Below are 19,726 nucleotides of genomic sequence, written 5' to 3' on the forward strand. Positions count from 1 at the left end.
CATCACACTAGTACTGGGGGACCTTAGTTCATCTGATTTTCCTGCCCAATTTCAGGTGCCACCAGTGCTCACAACACCCATAGTTATTGGAGGTGTTTAATTGTCAAGCGGAATCAATTAGAAAAGTCCCACAATGTGACCATAAAAGCTTTAGAGCCAAAATGTTTGTGTGTTTCAATTTATTTTGTTGGCTATTTGCTCTTTTGGCAGGTTTCTTTGGGAACCATAACAACATTTGATAAATAAACATTTTACCAGATGCTGCTGCTAGCAGGCTGTAAACTACTGTTCTTCCTTCTCTTCTTAAAATAAAACTGTTGAGTTCCTGATATTGAAAGGCTGTGACTTCTACTGGCAAAGAGCACAAGCAGAATAACAACAATGGCACCTAAGGACGCGTTTAAATACTGGAACTGAAAAGGGAACACCCTGCTGTGCAGATCAGAATGAAGGGTAGCTCTAACAAATCTGAAATATCCCAAGGATCCAGCTACTCATGCCTGGAAAGCTACAGAAGACTGACACAAGAGTATGGAAATAGGAGATACTGTGTTGTGTGCTGTGGAGGCCTGTTCCCAGTGCGTAGCTTTGATTCTGAATCCTGAAGGAGCTGAAGCCCAGGGATAACTACGTGGAAGCAAATGGGGAATTGTAATCTTTGGAAGGAGATTTGGAAGGAGTGTCTGCATGCGATGCAATGAAGCAATAATTGGCCCTAGCAAACAGCATGGAAAACATTTGTATGTGTTCAAAGACTGTGTAATGACATTATATTGCTTTCTCCTGACTCTACTTGAGCTCATTGTATTAGCAGGGGGTATCCTGACAATGAGGGGGAAAATGGGTGTCAGTTAATTTAGAACATCTGCTTAACTCCAAAGACTTACTCTTTCCTATTTTAAAGAATCTAAGTGGTAATCTGAGAAACTGACTCACAATGACATGGCCTTGATTGGTTTCACAAAGGATTACAATTACAGACTGGCTTGAGACACCAAGACTAGAGTTTGGATCCAAACTTGCATGTTTGACTTCCAACGACATTGAGGAACCCAAGTGCCTCCGTCACTGCTGGAAGCAGGGCTGAGGCTCCCCAGTTACTGAAAAGCTTTTTAAAATTGTGCCCATGGTTGCGACACTAAAGAATTTAAGACAGGGTCCTGGTCCTGCTATTGGATCAGTGCACGTGGACTCTTGTGCCCTGCGTGTGTGTTGTTGGAGGCAGTGGAGGCCTGTGTAGGTGCAAGGATTTTCCTGTGGGGCTCTGATCACAAGATCAGGACCTACTGCTCATAGTATCATGAATGGCGGCAACAAACAAAGGAAGCAGAAAAGGGGGACAAAGACCTAAGCAGCAAGCCCCTGGGGTTGCCGGGTGGTTATCCACTTTTCAGGCTGAGCCTGGGGTACTTTACATTGTCTCTTCTAACTAGTCTTTTCTGTTTGTTGTATCTTGTATTGAGAGAGGCAGGGGGAGGAGGCCCGAGATATTGTGCATCCCGGGGCTCTGAAAAATTGACATTTCAGTTCTCTCTGTTTCCTGGATGTATGATATCACATCCTGAGCCCTTCCCTTTTCTCCTTGCTCTGTGAAGCACTAGGAGGAGTCCAGTCGCAGTCAACGTGTGAACTGGCCTGGAACGCTGTAGCTGATTGTGTGGAGCTTTTGCGATTGCCAGACTGCTTCATGCGTGTGCTGTAAGACAGAGCAGCGAGAAGACGAACAGCCCTTCTGAGCACAGTGAGTATCAGCTAATGAATTTCTCTAAATCCGAAAGCTGCTTTCGCAAGAAAAGTGCGTGAACACCCTGGGAAAGTTAATACAACCCAAAGGATGACACCTCACTTTCAGTTTCCATCAGTGAAGCAAACGTGGAACAGATGAGTTTCCTGGCACAGCTGGAGTGAAAGGGGCAGCAGATGGGCTGTCTAGTGTACAAAAACTACATCACTGGTGGGGGGCAGAGATGGAACAAAGCATATTGTAAGAGGCAATGTAGCACTCGCTGTGGAACTATAACGAGGGAAAACTACTACTTTGTTTACATGACTGTGAATGAAAATCTGATATTGCAGTAATGTTGTATGACAAGTACCTCTTACTTTTGCTGTATCTCCTTTGACTTACTGAGCATCACAATACTAGATGGCAGTAAGCTTAATATAAAGGGAATCGAAAGACCATTTTCCTCTGCTAATCTCGGCTGATCCCTAAAGCACACAGACTGAGCAAACTTCTCAATAGTGAGTCATTGACACTCCTTAGCCTAACTACCAAATGTTATTGCTCCTTCTGCACTAATCTATATGTTTCTAGTGCTACAGTTTAGTGCAAAGGGAGACAGAGAAGACAAATCTACAGTGTGCCTTGTACAATGTGGTTCTGCAGATGCAAGCTAAGTTATGCATTTACGCAGAAGCTGCCTTATTTTAGAAGGCTACCGTCAATTTTCACATTTCACTTACCTTAGCAGCCTCTTAACATAGGGCCAGATTCTGCCATCCTTTACTCACATTGAGTCTTACCATAGTCTGACTTTAGAGGGACTGCTCACAGTCAGGTACTACTTGATAAGAGTGGCAGAATCTGGCCCTTAGATTTTATGAAACAAAAGACAGGACTATGCAGCACTTTAAAGACTAACAAGATGGTTTATTAGGTGATGAGCTTTCGTGGGCCAGACCCACTTCCTCAGATCAAATTGTGGAAGAAAATTGGCATGACCATATATACCAAAGGGATACAATCAAAAAAAGTGAACACATATGTGACAGACCAAGTCGGGTCTGGGCACAGCGGAGGGCATCCGCTCAGGGCGAATTGCTCAAATTTGGGGCTCCTTACAGCCCCCCGACTGGAGACCTTCCCAAATAGGCCACAGACCAGTCCCACAGAGCACTTCAGTTGCCTGCCAGAAGCCTCACGAGTAAAACCCCTCCGACACCCCAGCAATATCTGTGCCCCACATGACCCCGGGCCTCATACACAGGTGAGGGGTCTTAGAACCCAATCTCACCTACCCCAAACAAGTTCTGTCCGGTTCCAAGAAACCAGACACAGTTCCCAAGTCAATTTACACTCTGGACCTTACCCACAAATCACGCTGAGCCAATCCTTTAGAATCTACCATCTAAAGGTTTATCACTACAAGAAAGAAACGCATGAGAGTAAGGTTGTTAAAGTATCATACATTACATGCATCGAATCTCCCAGTTCTCGATGCAGGCTTGCAGCAGAGATGTTATAATTGCTGGCTTAAAAGTACTTGGTGCACATCCTATGCCAGGATGGGTCCACAGTTCTTCCCGGCTCATGAATCCCTGCGAGGCCGCATCTGGGATCAGGAGCAGATCTGGAGATATCATGGAGTTGGCCACATCGCATCTTTCTATCTCCTTCCTGGTTCCTTCCAAGCTGGCTAGAGTCACTTGGCCAGTGGTGAGGTGTATCTTTAGCCTCCAGAGATCCATTGTTCCCTGGAGACTTGCTCATTAGCATGTCCATAGGCAAACATTCCTAGCCCATTACTCAACCACATACAGAGAAACTTCCAGTCTCCATATAGAGTACATATTCATAACTCCACATACAGGCATTATACAGATATATGAAGAGCATATCCAGAAGCAATAGAAAGTAAGCTTTTCTTTTATACCTCACATGGCCCCCTTTGTACCGACTTTTGGGGTGAACACCCCCCCATGGGTGCAGCAGCGACCTGGCTGCTCCCCTCAAAATCCAATAACGTGACAACATAAAATTGACAAATCAGATTTTAGAATGGGGGGGAGGGGAGAGGCGGAGGGGGGAAGGTTAGTCAGCAAGACTAGACTGACACGGCTACATCTCTATTACTTAGATTTTATGTCACTCATACCTTCCCCAAAATGTAAAATATCAGCATTCAATAAAAAAATGTATCACTGCCGGATAAAACATTCAAATCAACCCCTCATTTCTAGTTCATGAAACAACCTCCTTCCTAATTGCGTGCAAAAGATGTTCTATTAAACTAATAAATGCCAGTCTGATTCCAAAGTGTTCTTTTAAAAAAATAGTTACAATTTCTAGAAGACACACCACCAGTAATATGCTGTGTCTGTGACCCACATGCATGCACTTCATTTTGAGTCAGACCTACAGAAAGTATGGCTATATTTTTGTGAATGAAAGGGTGAGACCAATAATTGTGGCTCGACTTGCTAATAATATAGGCATAAGGTGTCCTAGGTTCCCCAGATTCTTCAGTGATGTGTGCCAACTGCACAGTGAATGCTCTTAAATGGGTCCTTGTATTAGTATATTAGTCTGATCAGTATCAGAACTTAGAAGGAACTGCACATCTTTCATTATGTGGTACCTGCGTGCATCCTCCAACACCTTCCTGTTGCACTTCTTATCCATCATTCCTCCAATTACTGTAGTTTTATCAACTCATACATAGCAGCACCTGAGCAGGAGAACAGTAGAAAGGGTCTTCATCTACTCTCATCTCCTCTATCTTGTGAGTTTTCCAGAGAAGAATCAGAAAGTAAAGAGCCTAGAATTGTCATACAGGCAGCCAAGTCTGCGATGGAGGGGGCAGGGAGGAGCACAATTGCCCAAGAAAACATCCTGGAGCCCCAGTTACTGCTGTGCCTTGCCTCTCTACCCCGGCCAAACAAGCCTCAGACCAGCTGCAGCCTCCCCTCCCTTCCCCAGACCCACCTGCTCTGGGGGAAAGTGTCTCTTTCAAAGTCATTTTTTATACTCCCCATGCAAGTTTCAAGGCAGCTGAGTAACAAATAATGCTGAGTTGGGCCTGGAACGGGCAGGGCTGCAGTTGGCCGGGACTCCTCCAGGCAAAGGAGGGACAGGACTGTGACTGGCCAGAGGATCCTCTAGTCAGGGTGGGGGCCGCCTCCGAACAGGTGAGGGATGGCAATGTGACCAACAAGGGGGTCCTCTGCCCAAGGGGTGGCACTTTGGCTTTCTCTGGCGGGGGGGAGGGGGAATGCTTCTGACTCCAGCCAAAGAAGGGACACAGGGAGCCCATTGATGGTTCTGTCCTAGGGCCCAGAATTCTTGTCGGTGGGCCTAACGGCAGCTTTCTATTGGAGAATCTTCCACTGCAAATAATTATTTCTCTGTCTGCTCCTCCATTTTAATAGTTCCTCTCAGTTCTAGAAGCTCTTACATGCTTGACTTTACCCAGAAAGGTCTGCTTCTTCAGTGCAGCTAGGACACCAGTGGGGAAAAAAAAACCAGGAAAAGGGGAAAAAAGAGATTTCTCTGCATGAATCGAAGCATGCTGGTAAAAGCGGGGGGATAAGTGCATCTAGTTCCACTGTGTCTGTCTAATGTTCTCCTGCATGCTGCTGGATCTAGACTTAGGAATGTAGGACCAGATCAGTGGTCAACCTGCTGCAGAATCCTGTGTCAGATGCTTCAGAGGAAGATGCAAGAAATCCTGTAGTGGAAAATGTAAGGAATAAATTGTTCCTAGAGGAATATTCTCTCTACAAGCTGTGTGCTAGTGGCTGGCTTATGTCCTGAAGTGTGGGGGTTTATACCCATTTTATCTCATCTGATGTAACTGTGGATATTCTCATTTCCATGTAAATGTTCAAACCCCTTTTTTAAACCTACTAAGCTCTGGGACTACATGATATCGTAGCATATAATTATAGAAATGTAGAAGCAGAAGGGACCTTGAGAAGTCCACACCCAAATCAAACCTAGACTCTCCTGACGTATTAGTCCAACCTGTTCTTCACGACCTCCACTGATGGGGATTCCACAACATCCCTTGATAACCTATTCCAGTACTTAATATCCTCATAATTAGAAAGTTTTTCTTCTACTATCTAACCTAAATCTACCTTGCTGTACATTAAGCCCATTACTTCTTGTCCTACCTTTAGCAGACATGGAGAACTGATCACGGTTGTCTTTATAGCAGCCCTTACCATATTTGAAAATTCTCATTGGGTCCCCCTCTCAATTTTCTTCTCTCAAGAATAACCATGGCCAGGATTATTTTAGCTTTCCTCATAGGTCAGGTTTTCTAAATCTTTTATAATTGTATACATTTTGTCCTTTGGACACTCTCCAGTTTGTCTACATCTTTAGAATATAAGAACATAAGAACGGCCGTACTGGGTCAGACCAAAGGTCCATCTAGCCCAGTATCCTGTCTACCAACAGTGGCCAGCACCAGGTGCCCCAGAAGGGGTGGACCGAAGACAATGATCAAGCGATTTGTCTCCTGCCATCCCCCTCCAGCCTCTGACAAACAGAGGCCAGGGACACCTGGCTAATAGCCTTTCTATCCCCTGGCTAATAGCTTTTTATGGACCTAACCTGCATGAAATTATCTAGCTTCTCTTTAAACTCTGTCATAGTCCTAGCCTTCACTTCACTTTCCTAAAGTGTGGTGCACAGAATTGGACACCCTACTCCGGCGGAGGCCTCAACCAGCATCAAGCACAGGACTATGTCCTCCCATGTCTTACATCCAACACTCTTGATAATACACCCCAGAATATTTAGCTTTTTTCACAACTGTATCACATTTTGATGGTTCACTATAGCCCCCAGATACTTTTCAACATCACTACCGCCAAGCCCATTTTTCCCCATTTTGCAGTTGTACATTTGATTATTCTTCCCTAAGTTAAATACTTGGGATTATGTTGTCTTACTGAAATAAAGATATGTTACATCTTCTGCTTCTCTCCTGGCTACTAGCCCAGTAATCGTGAGGACGATAAGTTCCAAAGATTATGTATTTTGATAAAAACAGTTTCATATTACCAGATTTAAACTTGATGCTTTCAATTGCATTGGATATCACCTTGTTTCTGAATACAAGAGGACTAGTCATTTTACCTTCTTATATTTTGCCATACCAAAGATTGACCATTCATCCTTACTCTGTTTGCTGTAGTCTAGACATGACTGCCAAGTTTCTTTATATAGCCTTCCCTGAGAGCCTTCATTGACCAGTTGGCCTGTTCTCCACTATTTTACTGTCTAAGGGTACATCTACGCTGCACTGTATCTCGGAATAAGATACGCAATTTGAGCTACGCAAATTGTGTATCTTATTTCGATGTTATTTCGAAGTAGCTTATTTCATCATTTGGCACTGTCTACACAGCACCAAATTTCAAAATAAAGCCTTATTCTGAAACGTCCCTTACTCCTCGCAGAATGGTACAGGGGCATTGGAATAGCAAGCCCGAAATCATGGGCTTGCTGTAAAGACACGGGATAGCTATTTTGGGATAGTCTGATATCCCAAAATAGCAGTGCAGTGTAGACGTAGCCTAATAGATTAGAGTGACCTGACTTTCCTCTGTAGAAGCCATGCTGATGTGACCCTATAATATCACGTTCATCTCTATGTTTAATAACTTCTGTACTGCCTTCCATTAAAATACTTGTAAGCATGTCACAAACATTAACCAAATCTCACAGAGAACTTGTGAGGTAGGTCAGTATTCTCACTTCCCTACCCCTGCTTTAGAGTGGCAAGGGGAAACCGAGTCATTTAAGATTGTCCAACATCATATAACTGAGTCATTGCCCAAGTTATAATGGGAATTCAGTCTCATCTCCCTGTCATGTACGCAACAGACCCCACTTCAGTTTGCCAAATTTTGCTCATACAGGTTGAACCTCTCTGGTCTGGCAACATACCAGGCCACTGATATTTCTGGACCAGAGAGCCATGGCAGCTGCTAGGAGTGAAGCTGGACTGGCAGCCCGCAGCCAGGGAGCCCAGTTGGGACAGACAGTAGAGCTTGGTGTCCAGGGCCGTCAGTGGCATAGATGGCCAAGAAGGGAGCCTAGCCAAGAGGCCGGTGGCTCCCTGGAAGGGCATTGAGGTCAGCAGCAGAAGGCCAGAATTGACCTCCCCTGTTTTGGTAACCGGGTTTGGTTCTTTAAAGGATTTGAAACCGCAGACAGAGGAATACTTCTTTTTGAGGTTAAACAAAGATTTTTTATTTTTTCTATTTACTTTATAATTAATTTTTCATTTAAATTAATTCACTATTTTTGATTCTTTTAAGACAATATAATATACAAAGAAAGAGTAGAAAAACAGTACAGTTAAAAAAAACCAAGACATAACTTCTCCCACAGATATACCCTCCTGATTTACCTTTAAACAATTTATGGAGTTAACAAATATATAATACTCATGTTAAGAAAGATAGAAGCATTGCTTAGATTCAGGAGATATTCTTTTCTTTATGTTTTTCCTTTTTGGGGATTTTTCATTGCAACTTACGACCGGTGTTGTTCCCCTTTCGCAGCTTAAGTGCGGCAGCGAGATTCAGCGCCGGGTAGGGAGCTCTGGTTGATCAGACCTAGCTTTTTGGATTCGCAGCCCGTCCACTCTTGGTCTGTTCCATCCAACCTTATATACCCTGTTTTGGTATTTTGGTACTCCTCCACTCGCCTGACAATTGCTCTCTCATTCTGCCCTTACAAAAACTTTCATCTGCTCCATTTGGGGTAATCATCACTTTGTTGCATACTGCTGTCTGAGTTACTTACTTCCCTAAAAGCGGGGTTATTGTTGGTCATCCAATCAAATTTTGTTTTTATTTTGCATCTCCTGTATCTCACAATGCTGCCTTTCCTTTATACTTACAATTAAACTGGTGCTCATTTGACATATTCTGGGTAGGCCTCAATACTTTCCTTTCACACCTGGTTCAGCAAACCCCCTTGATTGGGACCGATCAGGTCCCAAGGGTGCTGTTCCAGGGAGGTCCAACCTGTAATAATGCTGACCAGCTCCAAATAATTATTCTCAAACAGATCTCTGCTGGCAAACTAGAGACACACTTCAAACATATTTTGGTCTCTTTACTGACAACAAGTCAATGCCCCTTTCTATGCTCTGCAGCAGTTTAACATAATAATGCACATAACTTCAACAAATGGAGCATAACGATGTTATTGCCCCCTGGAGCCTAAAAGATCTTGCTGCTGGCTATGTTCTCTCTAAATGAAATGTTGCCTTTGGCATGTGAGAATAATTGCTTCTTTAAGAAGTATCTGCTTGGATGTGCAATTCTGTGGTATCCTCTCTGAACAAAGCAGTGCCCAAAGAGATACAATCTTTGAAAACAGGTTTAAATGAATCTTGCCTAGGCATTATGCTTCCGGCAAGTCATAACAAGTTTTAGAGATGTGTTGAGCATACTCTGCATATTTTTTTGGATTCATGAGGCTTTCTTTTCACACTGCTAACAAGGGATTATAGACTTCATTTTCTGGTCTAGTAGTAGGAAGAAAAAATGGGCCAAAAACATGTGTAGGTTGGAGTGCGGGGAGGGACTAGTGGCACCTTGGCATGCTCCCAAGTCCCAGAGGAAGCTGTTAGACTGAACATGTATGCCTGAATCAGAACTCATTTGAATTCTTTCATTGCTCTATTAAGTGCCAAGCACATGTCTTACTAGGTATAGGACTTAGGGTTGCCAGGTGTCCGGTATTGAACCGGACAATCTGTTATTTTCACCTCCTGTCTCGTAAAAAAAAATTCAGAAAATACCAGTCACCTAAAATGTCTGGTACGTTCTGATTTTTTCCCAGCCAGGAGGCAAAAATCCCAGACTGTCCGGCTCAATATGGATGCAGCCTGGCAATCCTAGTGCTTACCAGGTTCCACAGGGGAGCTGTTCGGCATGGCGCAAGGAGGCAAAGATAGCAGGCAGCCGGCAGCAGCCTGTTAGGGCCAAAAAGCCTCACCGCGTGGTTTTTAAAGGGACCACAGTGCTTTTTTTTTTTTCTCAACCAACTTTTTCCTGGTGTGGTTTTTTTGTTGTTGCTGTTGTTCGGAGTTTTTTCTGAAACCATCTGTCAACCCTAATAGGACTCTGCTTTCAGCTACACTGGTATAAATAAAAGGCCCTGCATATAGCATTGAGTATCAGGAGGCATGCCTGTGATGTGGAATTCAGTGCAAGGCAGATGGCACCAAGGTTGTTATCAACAATAACTATGTTAACCTACAGGGCACCAATATAAACCAAACTACCTCCTGACCTTCCCTTGCCCTCCCCCCACCCAAAAGTTGCATATAACATCACACATGCAGAGCAAGGCTTTGAAAACAGCCTGCTAACCTAATTGGCCGTTGTGATAGGGTGAGGTCACAGAAGACCCCTTCGGGGGGCTTCCGGGAGTGCTGACAAAGCCACTACCACTCGCCTTCCCATTCTCTGGGGCTTCTCACCACCTGACCCTGCTGGGCCAGCTCCGCTGGTCTCCCCCAACCGAAGTCACTGAGCTGAGATCAAAGCCCCTTGCCCCCCAGAAGCAGTACAGACACTGAACCTCTTCAGGTCCAAGGAAAGTGTAGTTTAGGGCCCAGCTTCCTAGGATGCCACTCCCCACATAGGATCAACCCCCCAATTAATCATTTGGGTAAGCCCCCTATCGCAATGAAAGGAGGATGTACACACTGATTGTTCCCCCCCCCCCGGTAATAACTATTTACACAGGGCTTGATAGTAAGTATCAGTGGTTTTATTAAGTACAAGCTGTAGGATTTAAGTGGCTATAAGTGAGAATAGGCAGAGCAAAGTAGATCACAAATGAAAAGTAACAGAAAATGCTTCGCTACTTCTAATACCAAATCCTCAGTACGAACTTATTACAAACTTACTACAAATTCATCTTAAAACTGTTTCTTTCCTGGCCAAGCCTTCCAAAACCAGGGCTGTTCCTCACACTGGGGTCTTTGGTTCCTTCCCTCGGGTATGCCAGCCAACGACTCCTACTTTTCTATTGTTTTTAAAGATTCTCTTATTGCATGGGGAGTCACCTGGCCCGTCCCTACCAACCACTGCTCAGACTTAAGGACAAAAGGCTATTTGCATAGGATTGCCCAGACACCGAGGCATCCCTTGATGGCTTTCATTCACACATTTAAAACCCATGAAGTATCCACTACTCTGCGTCTAAAGAATGATACACACGCCAAAATCAAATAAACAGATCCAGTGGATTAAGACACGAAGATTGATCTGTGACATGAAGTAATTTGCTCAGAGCACCTTTGAGTTATGTGCATTTATGTCCATAAGTCTTTTTCAAAAAGCCTGGGTGGGGGAGGGGTGAACTGGCACAGCAGTAAATCAGAAAAATAAACTGAAAGTTTAGCTGCTTCACCACAGAATGCAAATTCAAATTCTGTGTGGTTGAGACATTCAGAGTATGTCTAGACTACAGGCTTTTGTCAACAGAGGCTTTGTCGACAGATACTGTTGACAAAGCTTCTGTTGACAGAGCGTCTAGACTACATCCAGTTCTGTTGACAAAGCAAGCCACTTTGTCGACATGAGAGTGTAGACGCAAAGGACAGTGTAGATGCAATAACACCATCTGTTGACAGAACTCTGTCCTTTTCATATGTGTTCCCTTTTTTTTAATTGTATGCTTTGGTATATATGGTTGTGACTATTTTCTTCCACTATTTGATCTGAGGAAGTGGGTCTGGCCCACGAAAGCTCATCATCTAATAAACCATCTTGTTAGTCTTTAAAGTGCTACATAATCCTGTATTTTGTCTTTTGAAAATGATGTTAAAACTAGGGCTCTTGTCTATTGCTCAGTACTGTGCAGATGGTATTTAATGGCCTGATCCAATGCTCATTGAAGTTAATGGAAAGTCTCCCCTTGATTCAGTCGATTTTGGATCAGAGGCAAATAAAGCTAAGTAAATAACTGAAAAATTGTTTTCCATGAATATTTGCTCAAAAATAAATCACTCTAGCTGTGCCTGTGCTCCTTGTGTGTGCAATTGCTATGAGTAATCTAGCAAACAAGTTTACCAGAAGGAATGTTTGTGAAAATTGCAATTTTTAATCAAACACTACTTGAAAATATTTGTACAAAGCAAATTGGGATTCATGAATGTGAGTATTCTGACAGAAACCCAGGTCTGAGTTACTTATCTAATCCAGAAATGGAAACACAACGTGGCCAATATGTCTGACAAAAACTAATGAGAACTACAGGCTGTACCTCCCTTAACCGGGACTCTCTGGTCCAGCAACCGAGCCCAGGAACAGAGAGGTCTGGCGGCAGGGCAGGAGTGTGCCATAGGAGGCACCGGCAACTCAGCGGGGAGCCCAGTGTTGGGGGTAGAAGGGAGTGGGCAGCATGGTGGGGAGTTCTGGCCCCGGTGGCCATGAAGCTGCAGTCCCAGCAGTAGCCAGGGAGCTCTGGGCCCGGCCATGGAACTCCGGCCCTAACCCCATTCTGGCTCCAGCGCCTGGAGAGCTCCAGCCCCTACCCCAACCCCAGGGACAGCCACGGCACTCCAGCCCCAGGTAGGGAGCTGCAGAGCTCTGCCCCAGCTCTGACGCTCCAGTCTTGGCCGCGGAGCCAGGTGGCTGCAGAGTACTGCCCCAGCTGTGGAGCTCCAGCCATGGTACTCAGGCCCTGGCAGCAGTGGGACCAGCAGCATCTAGAGAGCCCCAGGGGGCAGAGGCAGGAGTGCGGGCAAGCTGGCACCCTAACCCAGTGGCAGCACCGGCCAGGAGGAGAGGGACTTCCCCTGGTCTGGCAAATCCTCTTGTTCGGGACCAGTCAGGTCTTGAGGGTGCCAGACCAGCGAGGTCCAACCTGTAGAATTTCGACCACTGAATAGTCACAAAGAGCTGTGCATGAAGAGTCTATAGACTAAGAAATATATTCACAGAAATGTATTCAGCAAATATCTGAATAATCTATCAGTTGGAGAAAATTGCCCATGGATAATCGGAACAAGAAGGAAGGGAGTTTAATTTATTATTATTAGGTAGACAAAGCACTGGCAAAGAAATGGGGCTTCTATTTTGGTCCTGGAGACAGTGGGACACACAATTATTCTCATCCGTTGGGGAACAGAGCTAAGGAGTAGATAGTCACAGAAGTTTGTAGGTTAAGAGGACATCATGTCACTTCACTTTAAGCCTCAAATTTATTTAAAAAACAGTTACAGTGAAAACTTGAGTAATCGAGACTCATAGAGTCCCATTAATAGTTGCTGTTAAAGAGGTCCTGCATGCTCTTGTATTGCATTGTTTCAGCACAGAAGGGAAGCATTCTGGGGATAAGCAGTTCCTAGGAGTGATGGGAGTTGTAGACATGGCAGCAGTGCATGCTGGGGGAAATGATATGAAAATATCCCTTTGCCCCTGTAGGACAGTGAAAAAGAAACAGAGGTACAGCCATATCTTTGCTCTGAGAAGATAAGCTGTGGATCATGCATGGTTGCAGAAAGGGTCCTTGAACTCTCTCTGCAGAATTAAGAATGCAAATGCAACATTGTTACTAGTACATGAGAAAGTGAATTTGCAAAGAAACTGAGACTAAGTGAAAGTGAATTGACAGGCCTGTTTTCATTGTGAAAACGGAGTGAAAGGCACCAAGTAAATAAACAACATAGATGTGGAAAGATGAATTATCTCATTATGTTAAATTACATTAATTACCTAACAAGGTAGGCAAGATCGGTTCCCCCAGCATTCCATTATCATGTGCTAATCATAGCACTCTGAGGAAACATTTAAAATATCTTAGATCTTACAACATATAAATTCCAACTGGAATATTTCTTGCAGAAACTGGATACAGTTATACAAATACAAGATGAAACTGTTAATCTTGGGGGGAAGCCTTTTGTGTTTGTTGGAACAAATGAGTTTCAACAGAAGCTATTTTGCTTGAGGACTAATTTGTTTCCAGCTGTGGCTGGGTTTCAACAATGACAGTTTAGAAGACTAGCTTTGGGCCACAGAGCAGTGTTTGCACCTTGCTTTAATGGGCGGATGTGTTTAATTAACCTTTATTTCTGAAGTAGCAGACATTCTGGCAGGATCAAGGAATGTTAAGGGCAGACAGTTGTCATAGCAATGAACCTAGATACATTCTATACATCCAATAACACTATTAGCAATGTTAATATATTGTTTATGTTTAGCTAGGATAGTTCCCTGGAGATAAGTCCTAATAGTTAGGGTTGCCATTGGTCTGAGTTTTACCCAGACTTCTGTTTCCTGATGCCATTTCCCGGCTTTCGACTGAAAAGTCTGGTCAAAAAGGGACCTGGCAACCCTAATTTATAGCGCCCGAACCAAAAGTCAGGTTACCACAGGGTAGGGGGAGGTGCTGGTTTATTAATCGGCACCAACCACTTCTCAGTTGAGGCTGCCTCCAAACTGCAGGCAGGCTTGTTGAGATGATCCAGTCAGCAAAGACGAGAGGAAGAGAGAAGTCGATGTAATGGGGATGGGTCCTCAAAGGAAGAGGTAGAGAAGGGAATGGAGTCTTGAGGGAAGAGGTGGAGCAGAGGTAGGTCCTTGTGGAAAGAGGCAGGGCAGGAGCCCACGGGTGTGGTTACCAACAATTAGAAAGAAAGCAACCCCACTATTAGTAATAATCATAAGCAGTTTAATAGAGAAGCTTTATTTCTCCACAGTGCTCTACAACTATTAATCATAAATGCTCACAAGATCCCTGAGGATTAGGTAGAAAAATATTATCCCTATTCTATAGATGGATAAATTAAGACGTTAAGTGACAGGCCTGGTCTCTTCTAAAAGGTTGGGTTGACCTTGCTACATCATAGTCCCGAGCAATGTAGTTAGGCCATCCTAATCTTTTTGGTGAGTCAGTGCTAGATGGACAGAAGAACCTCTCAGGGAGGTGGTTTACCTACCTGACACTCTCCCATTAGCATAGGAAGTGTCTATACAGAAGCGCTACAGCAGCAGCACTGCAGCCGTGCTACAGTAGCATTTCAACGGTAGGCAGGTCCACAGAATAAATAATCAGCGGTGCTAAAACTAGAATTCCATTCCTGATTTTGAGCTGTGTGCTCTGGCTGCTCAGTCTAGCATATGAAGAGTCATAAGAACAAACTAGACGTCTTCTGGGAACTGAGGAATAAGATAGCTGATTAAATTTAATTGTTGGATTAAGAGTTTGCACTTCCCATCTTCAGATGACTCTGACTGATCTCTGTTGGTTTCTACTGGAAGCCAATAGCTCCAGCATCATGTAAGAGTATAGGTCTACGTCTATGCTACGAGTTTTCTCGGCAAAAAATATGCTAATGAGGGATCATTTGCATGAGTCGCAATCTCATTTGCATATTTTCTGCTGATCTGTTTTTGCGCAAAACAAACAGTGTGGACGTTTTCTTTTTGCGCAAAAAACCCTATACCGATCTTGCGGAAAAAGGGTTTTTTGCGCAAAAAGAAAAAATCCACAGCCTCCCCAGCTTTTGATATTTGCAGTGACCCCAGATTAGCCACTTAATTGACTCTTACAGTAAGCAATTTCCTCCTTCCTTGTCACTCCCTCCCCCCACAAAAGCTCATCACCTAATAAACTATCTTGTTAGTCTTTAAAGTACTTAATGACTGCTTTTTTTTTGTTGTTTTACCAAGATCAAACTAACACGGCTACCTCTCTGTTACTACTGCATAGCCTAAGATAGTCCAAAACTTAAGAGTTGTTTAGAAGAATCTTAATTGAAGTAGCAGTGTAAATATGATGATTTAGGTATAAGAACATAAGAGCATAAGAATAGCCATACTGAGTCAGACCAAAGGTCCATCTAGCCCAGTATCTTGACTTCCAACCGTGGCCAATGCCAGGTGCCCCAGAGGGAGTGATCAGAACAGGTAATCATCAAGTGATCCCTATTCTGTCATCCATTTCCAGCCTCTGACAAACAGCAGCTAAGGACACATTCCTACCTATCCTGGCTAATAGCCATTGACGGATCCAACATCCATCAATTTATCTAGTTTTTTTGGACCCTGTTAAAGTCTTGGTCCTCACAACATCGTATAAATTACCAAATGAACATAGTCACAGAAATACAAGTTGAAACAATTATTTTATCTTCAGGGAAACTCTTTTGTTACTTGATTGAGAGAGATGTAAGTTTCAGCTGAAACTTCTGCTGACGCAGAACTGATACTGGATCCATCTGTGTCTTGGTTTCAGTGCAGGCAGCCAATTAACACAGTGGAAAACTACAATAGCTCTCAGTTATGAAGTTCATCTTGTTACTTTGATGGATGGGAGCTAATTACTTTTTTCCTCTTTGGATGAAGTACTCATATCTGTTTTTGTCAGCATGTCTGATAATAGCAGGGGATTTTCTACAGGTAATCCTGTAAAGACACTGCAGCCAGTGTCTGCTAATATCACTCCAGACCATGTCTCAGAGCACTCTTTGCTAATAATAAAAATATACTATAGTAAAAGATGATTTATTTCTTATACTCTCATTCCTCAAGAAATAACTTTTGGGCTGCGTCTAGACTGGCATGATTTTGCAGAAATACTTTTAATGGAAAAGTTTTTCAGTTAAAAGTATTTCTGCAAAAGCACAAAGTGCTTTTGCGCAAAAGCATCCGTGGCCAGTCTAAACGCAATTTTGCGCAAGAAAGCCCCGATTGCCATTTCAGCCATCGGGCTTTTTTATGCAAAACAGTTCTTCCCTGTCTACACTGGCCCTCTTGCGCAAGTATTCTTGCGCAAGAGGGCTTTTTCCCGAGCGGAAGCGTGAAAGTATTTGCGCAAGAAGCACTGATTTTGTACATTACAAAGTCAGTGCTCTTGCGCAAATTCAAGTGGCCAGTGTAGACAGCTGGCAAGTTTTTGCGCAAAAGTGGCCGCTTTTGCACAAAATCTTGCCAGTCTAGATGCAACCTTGGTGTAAAAGGCTGTGAGTTATTTTATTTGGTGCAAATCTTGAAAAGTCTTTCTGAACAAATCCAGCTTTCTTCATGAAAAGGCCTCCTTAAAATGCAGGACTATGTAGCACTTTAAAGACTAACAAGATGGTTTATTAGATGATGAGCTTTCGTGGGCCAGACCCACTTCCTCAGAACAAACAGTGGAAGAAAATAGTCACAACCATATATACCAAAGGATACAATTAAAAATATGAACACATATGAAAAGGGCAAATCACATTTCAGAACAGAAGGGGCATGCGGGGAGGGGGGAAGGTAAGTGTCTGTGAATTAATGATATTAGAGGTGGGGAAAGGAAGATGTCTGTAAGCTAATGGTATTAGAGGTGATAATTGGGGAAGCTATCCTTGTAATGGGTAAGGTAGTTGGGGTCTTTGTTCAATCCCCCGGGAGAGTGTCGAATTTTAGCATGAATGACAGTTCAGAGGATTCCCTTTCAAGTGCAGATGTAAAAGGTCTTTGTAGCAGAATGCAGGTGGTTAAGTCATTGAGACAGTGTCCTTTCTGGTTGAAATGGCAAGAAATTGTTTTTTCTTTGTGATCCTGTCTGATATCTGTTTTGTGGGCATTAATCCTTTGGCGAAGTGTCTGAGACGTTTGTCCAATGTACATAGCAGACGGACACTTTCGGCACATGATAGCATAAATTATATTTCTGGATGCGCAGGAATATATGTTCTTGATCTTATAACTCATTTGGTTAGGTCCAATAATGGTATCAGCAGAATGAATATGTGGACAAAGCTGGCAACGGGGTTTGTTGCAAGGGAAGGTACCAGGGTTGGTATTAGTGTGGTATGTCCTGTGGTTGTTGGTAAGAATCATTTTGAGGTTAGGTGGTTGTCTATAGGAGACTAAGGGTCTGTCTCCCAGAGCCTCTTGGAGTATGGTATCCTGTTCCAGTATAGGCTGTAGTTTATTGATAATGTGTTGGACAGGTTTAAGTTGGGGGGTTGTAGGTGATGACAAGTGGTGTTCTATTGTTGGTTTTCTTGGGTCTGTCTTGAAGTAGATGGTTTCTAGGTATTCGTCTGGCTCTTTCAATTTGCTTTTTTATTTCTCCGGGTGGGTAGTTGAGATTTATAAATGCTTGGTAGAGATCCTGAAGCTTCTGGTCTCTGTCAGTGGGATTAGAGCAGATGCGGTTGTATTGAAGGGCTTGGCTATAGACGATGGATCAGCTACACCAGACTAACACGGCTACATTTCTATTACTATTCCTTAAAATGCATTTCTCCTAGAATGCATTTCTGTGCTTAACCACCAGGCGTTGCTATCTACTTCTTAAAAATACTTAACTCTGTCCAGTCACAGATAAGTTACTAAATACATGTTCAGTCAGGTCTTTGGAAAAGCATACTTCCTGGGCAAGATTCCCTGGCTCGTTGGCAAGTGTTGTTCTTTTTACTGTGCGTTCACTCATTTTTTACTGTAATCTTTGCAGGAAAGGGAGGTATGTTTATGTACCTCTGGGCACCATGCATGTCTGTGTATTGAGGTAAATCAATAAAAACGAAGGAGGAAGCAAAAAGGCTCCCTTACAATGAAAGTTAGCCTCGCCAGGAACAGCTTGCAAATTCTTCTTTTGGTTATATAGGTGTAAATCCAGATTACATACTGGTGTCATAAAGAGCAGACCATGACTGTGAGTCTCCACATAGCAAGGATGCTAATGGTGATCACAGTACTGCACACTCTGACACATGTGCGTGTCTATTGTAGTAATACTTAGCAGTTTATATCTTAGATGTGCTGTGCAAATATTAAATAATCTGTACTACACACTGTGAAATAGGGTGTAAACGCTATCCTCATTTTAAAGATGGGGAAACTGAGTTGTTGAACTCTGAGGCTACATCTGCACTGCAGGCTTCTTGCGCAAGAAGCTTTTTGCAGAAGAGATCTTCCACAAAAACTTCTTGCGCAAGAGTGTGTCCACACTACTGACTGCATGGACGCTCTCTTGAAAGAAAGCTCTGATTGCTATTCACAGAATAGCCGCCAGAGCACCTGTGCTTTTTTCGATTGGCTCTTTTTGCGCAAAACCCCTCTGTTGCCCGCAAAAAGAGCTCTTGAAGAAAAAGGAGTTATTCCTCGTAGAAAGAAGAATACCTACACCACAAGAAACCCTCTCTTCTTTTGATTTACTGTGAATTTACTTGCTCAAAAACATGCTTGGGGTGTGGATGCTCTGCAGATTTTTGTGCAAAAACCAGGATAAGACATGCAGGCTCCTAATCTGGTGTTCAATCCATTCGACTATGCTGCCTCTATACTGCCTCCTGCAATAGGGTGCGAAAAACTGTCATGAGTAAGGCGCATGCATGTTTCTCACCTAATAGCAATGTTTAAAGTCTGCAAGAGGGTAAGTGAAGACTCCATTTTCAATAGGAGGAAAATGTCCATAGCTATAGGGACCAGACATGGACAAATGTCACAATTGGGATTAAAAAAGCAAAACAAAAATTGTGAGTGCATACTCTGTTATTAATGAAAATTAAAAAAAAATATCTTACATTAGCATAGCTCGTTTCATATCAAAAGGTATCATAGCGCTTTACAAAGAATATGGGTGCACAGCGTGTTTAGAAGTCATACACATCAACAACATAATAAAATTATATGGTGATCACTTCTCCCACAACTGAAATGCACCTACTGCTGGGATGAAACTTGGCAGTTGGTTAACAGTGCTACACAAACAGCTTATGGGAGGGAAGATATAGGACAACTTTCTCCCTCTGAAACTGCAGGGAAATGTTCAGGCAGACAGAGTGTAATTACTTGTACTGGAATTTGGTTTGAATATCTTGCCAGCATAGGCAGGGGTTGTTGTTGAGGGAGCAAGCTGAGGCTATGGAAGGAAGAGAATGCTTCCTGTTGCTACATAGCTATCCCACAGGAAAGAGTGGGCATCCTGCCCACTCAATCAGCCAGGCAAAGCTAGTATTAGTTATGG

General features: G+C 43.3%; 1 protein-coding gene across 1 annotated transcript in view; it reads left to right on the forward strand.

Annotated features, from left to right (window-relative positions):
* The first annotated feature begins 1,588 nt into the window (after window positions 1-1,588).
* Window positions 1,589-19,726, forward strand: part of RALB (RAS like proto-oncogene B) — a 72,715-nt gene continuing 54,577 nt past the window's right edge. Inside the window, exon 1 of the mRNA XM_006137715.4 lies at window positions 1,589-1,741. The gene's annotated coding sequence lies outside the window, so the exon portion shown is untranslated. The remainder of the gene's footprint in view (window positions 1,742-19,726) is intronic.

Source organism: Pelodiscus sinensis, chromosome 7, assembly GCF_049634645.1.
Source record: "Pelodiscus sinensis isolate JC-2024 chromosome 7, ASM4963464v1, whole genome shotgun sequence".
NCBI classification, from domain to species: Eukaryota; Metazoa; Chordata; order Testudines; family Trionychidae; genus Pelodiscus; species Pelodiscus sinensis.